Source organism: Nomascus leucogenys, chromosome 14 (assembly GCF_006542625.1).
Source record: "Nomascus leucogenys isolate Asia chromosome 14, Asia_NLE_v1, whole genome shotgun sequence".
Taxonomy (NCBI): Eukaryota; Metazoa; Chordata; class Mammalia; order Primates; family Hylobatidae; genus Nomascus; species Nomascus leucogenys.
The window spans coordinates 19,280,492-19,295,957 of NC_044394.1; the positions used below are offsets into that span (position 1 = coordinate 19,280,492).

At 44.0% G+C, this 15,466-nt stretch overlaps 1 pseudogene; it reads left to right on the forward strand.

Moving 5' to 3' along the window:
• Positions 1-6,417: 6,417 nt before the first annotated feature.
• On the forward strand, positions 6,418-7,901 carry LOC100597972 (annotated as a pseudogene).
• The last annotated feature ends 7,565 nt before the right edge of the window (positions 7,902-15,466 follow it).

The following is a 15,466-nucleotide window of genomic DNA, read 5'->3' on the forward strand; positions in this document are numbered from 1 at the left end:
GAAGCTGAGCATACAATAGACATACCTGCCCAGTTATGGAAGGTACTAGACCATCTCAGGTCTCCTCTGATGAGGTCAGGACATTTGTTATTAAGCCTATAGCTTGGCCAAGAGCAGAGAACATGAGCTCCATGCAGGCAAGCTGGGTTTCCATGAGCAAAATGGGAAGGGGCTGAACTGGGCTTGCCCTTCCCCATCAGATAAACCACTTTATTGCCTCAGGGTGGAGTGAATAAGTGGCAACAGGAAGTGGAAACCATAATTTAGCTCCAAGTGGGGTATATTTTTTCTTATCATTACCCAACTTTTTCTTCTGTTGACCTATCATGTTTAACCACTTAAGTTATGTGTTCTATAATTTACATGTACTTTAAATTCTTCAGCCTAGGTACTGTGATATAAATACATGTGTTTGCTTTAATCTACACTCTTTGAGTATTCAATTTTCCTAGTTCCAGGTTCTCTTTAACCCTGATTAGCAAGAGAGGCTCTGTTAATTAGCCTAACAGGAGTTTTCAGTTCAAATGAGTACCATCAAGATGTGGGTTGAAAATTACAGGCAATCCTACTCACTAAATAAGGTTTAACATTTTGGTGGTAGTGGGTTATAACCCATTGAATAAAACGAAGTTCCATGAGTTCATACAGATACAAATAAATGAATAAATGAAGAAGGAAAAGCTCTTTCCTTATATTGTGATAGAAATTCAACAATACAACATAGAAGAAATGATGAAATTAGAAAATCATCAATGTTGCCCAAAATAGGGGGTGAGAGTTTCATGACAAACTGTATATTTACACACTCTCAAAGTGTCTTCCCAGGTATTGATTATTATGACAAAGGCGAAAGTAGTAACTTTATTCTGAAGAATATTGGAGTGCCCCACCTTAACCATTCACCAAGATTAGCGTCACCACTATAGGGGAAAACGAATTTCATTTGTTTCCTGATATGATACACATAGAGGGACACATTTTCATTTGTGATATTTTTGCCAAAAATGCATGGCCTTAATCTAATCAAGAGAAAGTATCAGATAAAGTCAAATAAAGACTATCTTCTAAACTAACTGGTCTTTATTCTTCAAAAATGTCAAGGTCAGCCGGGCACGGTGGCTCACGCCTGTAATCCCAGCACTTTGGGAGGCAGAGAAGGGCGGATCACGAGGTCAGGAGATCGAGACCATCCTGGCTAACATGGTGAAACCCTGTCTCTACTAAAAATACAAAAAAAACTAGCTGGGCGTTGTGGTGGGTGCCTGTAGTCCCAGCTACTCGGGAGGCTGAGGCAGGAGAATGGCATGAACCCGGGAGGTGGAGCTTGCAGTGAGCCGAGATCGGGCCACTGCACTCCAGCCCGGGCAACAGAGTGAGACTCCGTCTCAAAAAAAAAAAAAAAAAAAAAAAAAATCAAGGTCAGAAAAGGCAAAAACTGATGGAGGAACTGTTCCAGATGAAAGGAGGCATGACTAAATGCAACGTGTGATCCCGGCATGGATCCTGGGCCAAGAAAAAGAAATAGCCCTAAAGGACATTACTGAGACAATGACAAATTTTGACTATGGACTGTAGATTACATAATAGGTTTGTATTAATGTTAAATTTTCTGATTTTGATATTAAAAATGTTCTTATGGAGGGGAATGTCCATCTTAGAAAAAGACACTTATATTTAGTGGCAAAAGGGCATGGTATGTCCAATGTACTGTCAAATGATCTGGAGTAAATATTAATAAAAAGAATGATAAAGCAAATAAGAAAAAATGTGAATAATTGTTAAATCGGGATGAAGGATACACAGGAGTTCCTTGTACTAGTCTAAGTTTAAAATTACATCAAAATAAAAAGTTACCCAAAACCGCTGTGCAATAAAAAACACAAAATCAATATTAACAATTTTTAAAAGCTTCTCAATAGTCGACTCCCTTTAGAATGGCTCTGAGGCTTGACTGGTTTCAAAACTGCCCTGTGTTCAATTGACTTGGAGGGTCCTTGTGCCTGAATCTGACTATATCCTGCCCCCAGAAGACTGTCACGTTTCCATCTAGTTAACTCCTTCCTTCCTTTCTTCCTTTCCTTCTTCCTTTCTTTCTTTCTCTTTCTTTTTCCAGCTTTCCTTTTTTCTTTCTCTCTCTCTCCCACTTCCTTCCTTCCTTTCTTCCTTCCTTTCTCTTTCTTTCTTTCCTTCCTTCCTTCCTCTTTCTTTGTTTCTCTCTCTTTCTTTCTCTCTTTCTTTCTTTCTCTTTCTCTCTCCCTTCCTTCCTTCCTTTCTCTCTCTTTCTCCTTCCTTCCTTTCTTTTCTTCCTTCCTTCCTTCTCTCTCTCTTTCTTTCTTTCTTTCTTTTTTTCGATGGCGTTTCAATCTTATTGCCAAGGCTGAAGTGCAATGGCATGGTCTCGGCTGTCTGCAACCTCCGTCTCCCGGGTTCAAGCAATTCTCCTGCCTCATCCTCTCAAGTAGCTGGGATTACAGGCGCCCACCACCACGCCAGCTAATTTTTTTTTATTTTTAGTAGAAACAGAGTTTTACCATGTTGGCCAGGCTAGTTTCAAACTCCTGACCTCAGATGATCTACCCACCTTGGCCTCCCAAAGTGTTGGGATTACAGGCATGGCCACAGTGCCCAACCCTATCTAGTTAACTTTCTATGCACAGAATGGAGCTGGGACTTCACTGAGTTTTCAGAACAAGTTGTAGAACTGTTTTGTGCCTCCTTGTTAATAAATATTTCTATGTGCGGCAGAATTCAATATAGGACTTACTTTCATTATAACCTGATAGTGAGGTTATAACATAAGCCATAGACATTCACGAAAGAAGTCTCTTGTGAATAACCAAATCATCTTAGGTGAGTTTGCAACAACTCACCCTTGGTCATCCAGGGATGTGGCTCTCCTGGGAGACAAGATCTGCAGCCCACATGGAGGAGGGTCGTGCTCCTGTCTGTGTGGACTAGCTAGCCACTGTCTCTTTGGGTATCCCTTAGACTGCTGCTGGCCAGCAGAGGTGGATTTATCACAAAATGGAAGCTTCAGGACCCTTCACTTCCTCAGGCTCCTTCCAAGGCCCTATACCTAATTTTGTATTCATCATTTTATGTTCTTTTTTTTTTCTTAAACCACTCCTTCTCTGCAAATTGTATAAGCTTCAGGCCCCGCAGAATCTGCTGGGTAGCTTAAATTTTGTCCCCAGAAGGTTCTGACGTGGGTCAGAACAGTACATTAAGCTCTAAGGTCACTATTACACCAAGCTGAAAATGTACTCCCTCTCCCATTTCTGATCCCCGTTTAGGTCCAATCCCATTGTCTGTCACTAGGAGTTCTGCAATAAGAGGAAATAATAACATTAAGATACTCCAAAAAACAAAATGCAAACATTTTATGTATGTATGTGTTTATTTTTTGGGGACAGAGTCTCACTCTGTCGCCCAGGCTGGAGTGCAGTGGCGCAATCTCGGCTCACTGCAACCTCCATCTCCGGTGTTCAAGTGATTCTCCTGCCTCAGTCTCCCGAGTAGCTGGGATTACAGGGGCATGCCACCATGCCTGGCTAATTTTTTTTTGTATTTTTAGTAGAGACCGGGTTTCACCATGTTGGTCAGGCTGGTCTTGAACTCCTGACCTCATGATCCACCCTCCTCGGCTTCCCAAAGTGCTGGGATTACAGGCATGAGCCACCCCGCCTGGCCTACAAAATGCAAACATTTTAAGGGGGTCCCAGATGTGGATATAAATCCTTCTTCTGTAGTAAATTCTCAGGGAAAAATAAAAGTTTAAAGAATAGACCTACTTACATGTTAAAGTCCAAAGGTATTAAAATCTGAAATCAAATTATCTTGCCCTTGTGAGTTAAAGTTCAAATAAATAGAAGTCAATTTAAAGTCCATCTCCCCACACCCATTTCAAATTCCTAGTGGCTGGGGGTCTCAAAGCCTTGGTAGAGTTGAAGTCCTCTTAGCAGCTGTAGCTGGCACCATCGCTTCCAGGAATGGAGGCGGTTCCTTAAGGCATAGCCTTTGTTCTCACCAAATCTAGAAAATGAGTGAATCTCCCTCCCTGAATCCATTTTCTCAGGGAAAAATAAATGTTTTTTGTGTTGCCAAAAACGATAGCAGAGACTCAATTGTATCTAAGGAAAGAAAGGTGGAAGATAAAAATCCCTTCTTTCTCTGGAGCAGACCCTAGGTCTGAACAAACGTCCTAAAGAAAAGGAAGTCCTGTGGAGCAGCAGAAATAAGCAGATAATAAAATCGAAAACATAGTGTAGGGCAGATCTTCATGTAACACATTTACTAGGTGTCTAATTGTGCCATGCGCTGTCATCTTCTGGGGCTGCAGTGGTGATAAGGCAAGCAAGGCCCTTCCCTGGCGTGGATAAGACCCATGCACCCCCGATGCAAGGTGGCCAGGTTTGCTCATAGCTCGAGGGAAAAACAGATTTACCAAAACAGGATATTGGTTTGAACTCCTCACTTCTTAAGTAACAGAGAATGATGGTTCATCTTGATTTGATAGCAGAGCAAACCACAAAGAAAGTAGTCATCTGGGAAGAGGAAGGGTTAGAAAGGAAAAACAAGAAAAGCAATTGAATACCTGCTTCCTCTGGCCTTGCAGACACCAAGCTGTGACAGTGTGAGTGGGCTTCTTAGAGAGTCTGCCACTGTGCATCTTGAGTCTAATTTTCTTATTTTATTTTATTTTATTTTATTTTTATTTTGAGACAGGGTGTTGCTGGACTGGAGTGCAGTGGTGCAATCAAGGCTCACTGCAGCCTCGACCTCCCATGCTCAAGGAATTCTCTTGCCTCAGCCTCCCGGGTAGATGGCTGGCTCCACTTTTGAAACAGAGATTGCCACTTTTCTTGTACTTAACTATGATTTTTAAATGACCTTTTCTTCTAGCATCCTCCCCAATCCCACTGCTTCTCAGGGCATAAGTCATTTCTCTTAACTCTTTTCTGGCTGCATTGCTTTGAAACTCCTAGCATTGAGCTGCTGTTGCTCAGTGGAAATACTCCTGCCTACTAATCCATGTGTGCCACTTGCACACATGTCCTCTGCTAAGTTGCTACTCCATCTTGACATTTCGCTTGTCTGCCTTGACTACGATTCGGGAGTTGAAACAAATACAGCTGTTCACATGTTATGGTCCTTTCTCTTCACCTTTGTCAGGAGATGGGGATGCATGTGAGTTAAGTTAACACCCCAAGCAGGCCATTAACAACTGGAAGGCAGGAAGTTTCAGTCAGTATCAGAGGGAAAATCTGACTTCTGGATGCTGGAGCATACACAGAGCACAGGGGATGGATGACATCAGTCTTTTATTTTACTCTTAAGACACATATTCTTCCACACCAAGGCTTTCTGTTTCCCTGCCTTCTCTCCCTACTCCTGAGTCCTCTCAGTCTGTTTCACTTCTTGGCTAAGATGAAAAGAAAGCAGCATGGGTATGTCCGTAACAGCACTAGATGTGAAGTCTCCATGAAGCCACTATCTTTCTGATTCTAAAGAATGTTTATCTGTACAAAGGTGATAAGGTAAAATCAATTAAATGCAGAATGAGAGGAGCCGGGACACCGAGGGAAGAGGCCGGAGGGAGATCGCCGAGGGGAGGGGGCAGGAGGGGGGTGGGGTATCCTGAGTCGTCCATGGTCCGGAGTCTGGAAGGCCCTGAAGTGGCGCCAGTCGACTGGCCTCGCCACAACTTGCCCAGACCAGGCACGTTTCATCCTGCGCCCTGCAAGAAGGAGCCGGCCTACCTCTCCCCGCTTTGCTGCACCTCGGCCTCCGCGGGCCCGGCCCCCGTCAGCAGCGACCCTGAGGTCTGGGTCCCCTGTGTCGCCCCGGCCCTCCTGCAGCGCCCGGCACCCGCCCAGGAGCGCGCAGCTGGGGTGCTAGGGATATACACTTGAGCAAGAGAGACCACAGCTCTTGTTCCCGCTGATCCTGCAGCCCAGTGGATGGAGTCCAGAGTCTACAGACCTGCCAGGAGAGAAAAACAAATTCCTAATGTCTGGTCCAAGCAGGAATTCCCTGGTGGATTGGGGAATGTCCAGCTTTTCCTCAGCTTATTGATCTCTGTGGTAACCACTGGACGCCCCCAGAAGACCCATAGAAATGAGAGACCTGAGGTCTACAAGTTGCTGCTAGAAATATTTTAGCCTCTCCAAAACCCAGAATGCAGCCGCGACCCAAGTTTGTAAGGGTTCTGGGTGCACGCTGACCGCGCGCGGGCGGACGCGCCCTTGCTCCAGGTCCGGACCTGGGCGCTGCCATAGCAACGTCCTGGACGCCCAGACGTTAGGCCGCCGCCGCCGGCGGAAAGCAAGGAACCCGGCCTTCTCCCGCTCCTGAGCCCTGTGGCGGCGGCGGCCAGGGAGGCCGCCCAGGCTGGGTAGAGACCGCCCGGCTCCTCCTATGCAAGCTGAGGCAGCGGATTGGCTTTCAAGCATGCCCTTCCAGAAGCACGTCTACTACCTTCTCGCCAGCGGCCCAGAGCGGCCCGACGTCGCTGTGGCCGGCGCCGCCGCGGGCGCAGCCTCCATGGCCTGTGCGCCCACCAGCGCGGCTTCGGGGGCCCCTGCCCTTCTTCTAGTTCAGGCCGCGGCTGGAGAGTGTGGACTGGCGGCGGCTGAGCGCCATCGACGTGGACAAGGTGGCGGGGGCCGTGGACGTGCTGGCTGCAGGAGAACATCATGAACATCACTTTCTGCAAGCTGGAAGACGAGAAGTGCCCACACTGCCAGTCGGGGGTGGACCCGGTGCTGCTGAAGCTCATCCGTCTGGCGCAGTTCACCATCGAGTACTTGCTGCACTCACAAGAGTTCCTCACCTCGCAGCTGCACACCCTGGAGGAGAGGCTACGCCTGGGCCACTGTGACGGCGAGCAGAGCAAGAAGCTGCTCACCAAGCAGGCGGGGGAGATCAAGACGCTCAAGGAAGAGTGCAAACGCAGGAAGAAGATGATCCAGCAGCTGATCACCCAGCAGCTGATGGTCGAGGCCGAAGCCAACTATTACCAGTGCCATTTTTGTGACAAGGCCTTTATGAAGCAAGCTTTTCTACAAAGTCACATTCAACGCCGCCACACTGAAGAAAATTCTCGTTTTGAGTATCAGAAAAATGCACAGATTGAGAAGCTCCGGAGCGAGATTGTCGTATTGAACGAAAAGCTGCAGGTCACCAGGTCTGAGCTAGAGGCTGCACACCATGCCAGTGTGGTCAGATTCTCCAAGGAATATGAAATGCAGAAAACAAAAGAGGAAGACTTTTTGAAGTTATTTGATAGGTGGAAAGAAGAAAAGGAGAAACTAGTTGATGAAATGGAAAAAGTCAAGGAGATGTTTATGAAGGAATTTAAAGAATTAACTTCGAAGAATTCAGCATTAGAATATCAACTGTCAGAAATCCAGCGCAACATGCAGATCAAGTCCAACATAGGCACATTAAAAGATGCACACGAGTTTAAAGAAGACCGTTCTCCATATCCCCAGGATTTCCATAATGTCACACAGCTTCTTGATAGTCAGGAAAGCAAATGGACAGCTCGAGTTCAAGCTATTCATCAAGAACACAAGAAAGAGAAGGATCGGTTCCTGTCACATATAGAGAAACTTCAAACCTCAACGATAAATGATCTAAATGGAAGCAATGTTTTCTGCAAGAAAATGATGGAAGAGCTAGGGCAGAGACTCCAGGAGCAGAACGAGCTGATTATAACTCAGAGACAGCAGATTAAAGACTTTACCTGTAATCCATTAAACAGTGTCAGTGAACCCAAAGGAAATCCTTTAGCCTGGCAGGCTTTTGAATCTCAGCCAGCTGCTCCAGCTGTGCCTATGAATGCCCCAGCCCTGCACACTTTGGAAACTAAATCAGGTCTGCCAATGGCGCATGAGTGACATAAAGCTTGAGAACTACCAGCCTGAGCAACATCACAAGATCCCATCTCTACAAACAAATTTAAGAATTAGCCAGGTGTGGCGTTGCCTGCCTATAGTCATCACCACTCAAGAAGCTGAGGCAGGAGGATCACTTGAGCCCAAGAGTTCCAGGCTACAATGAGTTACGATCTTGCCACTGCGTGAGAACTGGGCAACAGTGGAAGACTCTGTTTCTGAGCAATAAAAATGTAAAAAAACAAACTTATTTGTAAACATGGTAAGGAATACCCATATATACTCATTACCCAAATTTTCCAATTTTTAATCTTTCTCCCTTGTGCACCCTAGTTTGCTATCATTTTCTCTATCAACATAAATATATAATTTTATAACTTACATACAGAAGTCCTTTATCTCTAAATACTAGTATCTGTATTACAAGAACAGAAAGATTGTCTCATATATAACCAGTATATACATAATCTATACATTTAAAATTTATACAAAATGTTATCTCATCTCTTATATGTATGTATTAATCTTTTTCAATTAAAACAAAATTAAATGCAGAATGGATTCAGACATGTGGGCAGATAATTGCAGCCAGCCACAAATTCAGTCATTCTGCTGACTTCTATTTCCTTTCCATTTTAGGATTCTCACTTTTCTGACCTATGATTGTCCAAACAGAGTGAGAGTAAACTGGGGCCACTAAATCAAGGACCTAAGATCAAGGACTGAGAAGGTATTTGCAGTTCATTGGCATATGTTTGCATTTCTGTTTTTGCAGTGTTCCATGATAACATCCCTTAAGTACAAAAAACATCGTTCTGAAATTTGCTTTTTTGACATAATAAACAATTAAAAAAAAAAAAAAAAAAAAAAAAAAAAAAAAAAAAAAAAAAAAAAAAAAAAAAAAAAAAAAAAAAAAAAAAAAAAAAAAAAAAAAAAAAAAAAAAAAAAAAAAAAAAAAAAAAAAAAACAAATAAACAAGAAACCCTTTTCATATCAGTACTTTAGTTTGCCATTTTTATAAAAAACAATTTTTCAATTAAATTATATGTAGAAGAATAAAAAAAAAAAAAAAAAAAAAATTGTATCATTGGTATACATTTTAAATTTTTTTTTTTTGATTTTTTGAAAAAAAAAAAAAAAAAAAAAAAAAAAAAAAAAAAAAAAAAAAAAAAAAAAAAAAAAAAAAAAAAAAAAAAAAAAAAAAAAAAAAAAAAAAAAAAAAAAAAAAAAAAAAAAAAAAAAAAAAAAAAAAAAAAAAAAAAAAAAAAAAAAAAAAAAAAAAAAAATTCTTCAAGGTTTCTTTTTTTTTTTTTTTTTTTTTTTAGCAAAGCTCTAGTCTGTGCCTCTGGAGGTCTGGCAAAAAAAAAAAAAGTGCAAAAAAAAAAAAAAAAAAAAAAAAGATGGAGATCTTGGCTCACTACAAGCTCCGTTTCCCTGGGTTCACCGGCATATTCTCCCATTCCTCCTCAGCCCTCTCGAGTGCTGGACTACAGGCCCCCACCACGCCGGCTAATTTTTTTGTATTTTTATTTTTTTTTTTTTTTTTTTTTTTTTTTTTTTTTTTTTTTTTTAGTAGAGACGGGGTTTCACCCGTGGTCTCGATCTCCTGACCTCGTGATCCGCCCGCCTCGGCCTCCCAAAGTGCTGGGATTACAAGCGTGAGCCACTGCGCCCAGCCTTAAATTGGTTTCATTTAGAGTTTTTTAATCATTTCAGAGGTACACACACATAAGATATTTACAAGTTATTCATTCAACATTTGTTGAAGTCCTACTCTGTGGTAGAAAACAGGTATCTATCTAGAGACTAACAGACAGCCTGGTAAATAATAAAACTCCATTGTGTAGCTATCCTACAGTTTATTTAACCAGGTCACTGTTAATGTTCATACTTTTCCTATAGGTGAATTGTTTTCTTTACAATTTTCTAGTTTCAAAATTACATTTAATAAATTTTTATTTTAGGCTGGGCGTGGTGGCTCACGCCTGTAATCCCAGCACTTCGGGAGGCTGAGGCGGGTGGATCACAAGGTCAGGAGTTTGAGACGAGCCTGTTCACTATGGTGAAACCCCATCTCTACTAAAACTACAAAAATTAGCCGGGAGTGGTGACGGGCACCTGTAGTCCCAGCTACTTGGGAGTCTGAGGCAGGAGAATCACTTGAACCCGGGAGGCGGAGGTTGCAGTGAGCTGAGATCATGCCACTGCACTCCAGCCTGGGCGACAGAGTGAGATTCCATCTCAAAAAAGAAAATAAAAAAATACACATCTTTATTTTAATAAAAAGGATTTGCACCTCATTAACGCGTTTAATAAATAAGTTTAGAATTATTGATTCGATTATTAAAACTACACCAAAATCTATAGATGTTAATTATCATTCAGAAATATTGAATTCCCAATTTCAGGGATTAAGCATAAACATAGTCATAGATACCTAAGAGGATAAGACAAATCCCTGCAAAAATGTGCTACCATGAAGGCAACTCAAGACTTAGTAACACGATATTATGACAATATTCTGTGAAACAATCTGTCAGCATTTTCAGAAATATGACATGCAATGCCTGGAGCACCAGCCAGCCAAGCTCCTTGGTAGACATGTCAGTGAGGACAAGGCTGCACCGGGGTGACATGTTTTTAAATAGCTCAGAGGCCAAGCACACTGCAAGGTGTCAGGCATCCCTCTGATATTTCAGTTGAATATAAATTTGGAGCTGAATCTTTATCAAAGGTAAATATGTACACACAGTAATGCTTTCATAAGAGCAAATCTCAAGTAAGCACCCTATGTAATGAAGAAAGTAACTTATTAACACATAGCTCAGCTATCGATTGCGGTGTTATAAGCCATCTCAAAGCACAGTAGCTACGTGATTTATTACTTGTCATGATTCCGGGGTTGACGGAGCTCCACTGGGAGGAGCTTCTGCTCCACGTTGGGTGGCTGAGATCACTCACGCGACTGCATTCAGCCGGCAGCTTGGCTGGAGCTGGGATGTCCAAATGGCCTCTCATCCTCCAGGATCTCCTTGCACTTGGCTTTTCACCCTGCAGTGGTTCCTATGGTTTGGATGTCCCACCCAAGTCTTATGGTAAACTGTAATCCCCAATGTTAGAGATGAGGTCTGGTGAGAAGTGTTTAGATCATGGGGGCAGATTCCTTGTGAATGGCTTGGGCCATCCCATCCCCTTGGTGATAAGTGAACTCTCACTCTAAGTTCTTGTGAGAGCTGGTCATTTAAAAGTGTATGGCCCACCACCCCCTGACCATGCTCCTGCTTTTGCCATATGATGAGCAAGCTCCCATTTCACCTTCCACCATGAGTAAAGGCTCTCCAAGGCCTCCCCAGAAGCTGAGCAATGTTGGCACCATGCTTGTACAGCCTGCAGAACCGTAAGTTGACTAAACCTCTTTTCTTTATGAATTACCAAATTTCAAGTGTTTCTTTATTGCAATACAAGAACAACCTAATACAGTGGTCTAGCTCCAAGGAACATTTGAAGAGGACAAGCCCCCATGTGCAAGTGTGTATTAAGCCTCTGCTTGCACCACACTAGCTAATGTCCCATTGGCCAAAGCAAGCCACATGGCCAAGGCCAGAGTCAAGAGCTTGAATACATAATACATAAGGGTATGACAACCAGTAAGTGTATTTCCCTGAGGTCATCAAAGTATAAAACTGCCACATCATGATTTTTGTTTTACTTGAAAGGATGATAAAATTACTAGCAGGGAGCGAGTGAAACACTGAAATAGTACCAGAGGAGACCACACAAGAAATTCCTCTAACTTTAAAAATCAGCCTCCTGCTGGATGCAGTGATGTGAACCTGTCGTCCCAGCTACTCGAGAGGCTGAGGTGGGAGGATCACTTGAGCCCAGGAGTTCAAGACTAGCTTGGGCAACATAGCAAAACCCCATCTCTAAAAAAAAAAGCCATCCTCTCCAAATCTTTTTCTTTTCTTTTTTTTTTCTTTGATACGGAGTCTTGCTCTGTCGCCCAGGCTGGAGTGCAATGGTGTGATCTCGGCTCACTGCAAGCTCCGCTCCTGGGTTCACGCCATTCTCCGTGTTAGCCAGCATGGTCTCGATCTCCTGACCTCGTGATCCATCCACCTCGGCCTCCCAAAGTGCTGGGATTACAGGCGTGAGCCACCGTGCCCGGCCCCATCCTTTCCAAATCTTAAGAGTGCAGCTGAACAATGTTGATTACAAAGGGGTGAAATGTGTAAACTTGTTGGTAAAGCTCATTTACTGACGAGCTTTACTAATAAGCTTCACCAAAGGGCAGCACACTTTTAGAAAATGTCAGTTTGCTCAGCTAATGGAAAACAAGCTTTACCATATGGATGGGTCCTTTTGACTCTCCTTGCCCAGGGTTCTTAGGGGAATCTCTGCTGTGGGCCCAGATGTCTCTGCAGCCCATCAGGTTGAAGCAGGGAGATGAGTGTGACCACATGGATGGTATGATGCCAGCCTTCATCACTACCAAAGGGCTTGAGTCTCAGTGACACTAGGTAGATCAAAATGAGGAATGATTCCATCAAAAATAAAGCATTCAAATTCAAAAGACAACTCTGTGCAGAGGATGAATAATTAATTAGGTAAGGGATGGTAGCAAGAAAATTGGGATTTTGTGGATAAATTGAACTGTTTACATGGAAAAACAAAACAGACCAACCAAATCAGCAGACTCACTGAATCTCGACCAGCTGGAAGCAGGCATATTGGTTGCTAATATGGAAAACTATTCTGACAGTTAAAAAAATTAATGACAGTTAAAAGGATGAATGCTGAAAGAACTGCTTAAGCCCTCAAATAATGAAAAATATCAAGAAGAAAAGGCAAAAAGAGGATAGTAGTGAAAACAAAATACAGAAGACTTACTTCAAAAGGAGGAGCAGAGCAAGATGGCTGAATAGAAGGCTCCACCAATTGTCTTGCCTACAAGGGCAGCAATTTAACAACTGTCTACTCACAAAAACACCTTCATAAGAATAAAAAATCAGGTGAGCACTGGTTTTAACTTTATCTAGCTGAAAGAGGCATTGAAGAAGGTAGGAAAGACAGTCTTGAATTGCTGACACCGCCCCTCCCCCACCCCCTGGCAGTAGCAGCATGGCACGGAGAGAGAATCTGTGCACTTGGGAGAGGGAAAGTGCAGTAATTGTGAGACTTGCGTTGAACTTAGTGCTGCCTTGTCATGGCAGAAAGCAAAACCAGGCTGAACTCAGCGACACCTACCCATAGAGGGAGCATTTAGACCAGCTCTAGCTAGAGGGTTAGTCCTCATCCCAGAAGATGGAACTTGAGCTGTGGCAAGCCTTGCCACCCCAGGCTAAAGTGCTCTAGGGCCCTAAATAAACTTGAAAGGCAGTCTAGGCCACAAAGACTGCAACACATAGGCAAGTCCTATTGCTGAACTGGGCCCAGAGCCAGTGGACTTGGGGGGCACACAACCTACTGAGACACCAGATGGGGTGGGTAAGGGAGTGCTTCTGCAACCCCCTCAATCCCAGGCTGCTCATCTTATAGCTCCAAAAGAGACCTCTTTCTTCCACTTGAGGAGAGAAGAGGAAAGAGTGGGGAGGACTTTGTCCTGCAACTTGGATACCAGTTCAGCCACTGTAGGAAAGGGCACCAGTCAGAATTATGAGGCCTCTTTCCCAAGCCCTAGCTCCCAGATGCCATTTTTTTTTTTTTTTTTTTTTTTTTTAGATGGAGTCTCGCTCTGTTGCCCTGGCTGGAGTGCAGTGGCGCGATCTCAGCTCACTACAAGCTCTGCCTCCCGGGTTCACGCCATTCTCCTGCATCAGCCTCCCGAGTAGCTGGGACTACAGGTGCCCACCACCACACCCGCTAATTTTTTGTATTTTGTTTAGTACAGACAGGGTTTCACCATGTTAGCCAGGATGGTCTCAATCTCCTGACTTCGTGATCTGCCAACCTCAGCCTCCCAAAGTGCTGGGATTACAGGTGTGAGCCACCGTGCCCGGCCCCAGATGCCATTTCTAGACACATCCTGGGCCAGAAGAGAACCTGCTGCCTTGAAGGAAAGGAACCTCTCCTGGCAGGACCCATCACCTGTTGACTAAAGAGCCCTTGGGTCTTGAATAACCAGAAGCGATAATCAGATAGTATGCCCTGGGCCTTGGGTGAGACTCTTGAGTCTTACTGGCTTCAGGTGAGACTCAGCATATTCCCAGCTGTGGTGACTATGGAGAGAGACTCCTTCTGCTTGAGAAAAGTGAAGGGAAAAGCAAAGGGAACTTTGTCTCGCACCTTAGGTAGCAGCTCGGCCACAGCGGGATAGAGCACAAAGTGGGCTTTTGTGATTCTCGATTCCAGGACTTGGCAATTGGACAGCATTTCTGGACCTGCCCTGGGCTAGAGGGGAGCCCACTCCCCTGAAGGGTGTATCTCAGGCCAGGCAGCATTCACCACAAGCTGACTGAAGAGCACTTGGGCCTAAAGGAAGCTTCAGCAGTAGTCTGGCAGCACTCCCCTCTGGGCTTAAGGTGGCAGTAGCCATAGGATGAGAACTCCTCTGCCTTTGGAAAGGGGAGGGAAGAGTGGGAAAACCTGCGTCTTCTGGTTTGAGTGCCAGCTCAACTCACAGTACAACAGAACACCAGGTAGACATCTAAGGTTTTTGATTCTAGTTCCCTGATTCCAGGATAAAACCTCTGGACCTACTCTGGGCCTGGGGGAACTTGCCACCCCAAAGGGAAGTACATAAGTCTGGCTGGCTTTGCCACCTACTGAATGTAGAGCTCCAGGGCTTTGAGTGAACATAGGCAGTAGTCAGGGAGTGGTTACAGCAGGCCTTGGGTAAGACCCAGTGCTGTGCTGGCTTCAGGTCTGACCCAGCACAGTCCCAGTGGTGGTGGCCACAGGAGTGCTTGTGTCACCCCACCCCAAGCTCCAGGCAGCTCACAACAGAGAGAGACTTTGTTTGGGAGAAAATAAGGGGAGAAAACAAGGGGCTTTGCCTGATAATCTAGAGAATTCTTCTGGATCATATCTAAGACCATCAAGGTGGTACCTCTACGTGTCTGTAAGAATCAGACCATTTCTGGGCTAGGGGTGCCCCCTAATGCAGATACGGCTTAGATCACAACACCCGAGTCTTTTTGAATATCGGAAAGCTTTCCAAGAAGGACTGGTACAAGCAAGCCCAGGCTATGAAGACTACAATAAATACCTAACTCTTCAGTGCCCAGACACAGACAAACATCCACAAACATCAAGACTACCCAGTAAAACTAAATAAGGCACCAGAGACAAATCCTGGAGAAACAGCGATATGTGACCTTTCAGACAGAGAATTCCAAATAACTGTGTTAAGGAAACTCAAAGAAATTCAAGATAACACAGAGAAGCGATTCTGAATGTTATTAGATAAATTTAACAAAGAGATTAGTAATTTTTTAAAAAATAAAGCAGAAGGCCAGGCATGGCAGCTCACGCCTGTAATCCCGGCACGTTGGGAGGCCGAGGGGGGTGGATCAAGAGGTCAAGAGATTGAGACCATCCTGGCCAACATAGTGAAACCCTGTCTCTAC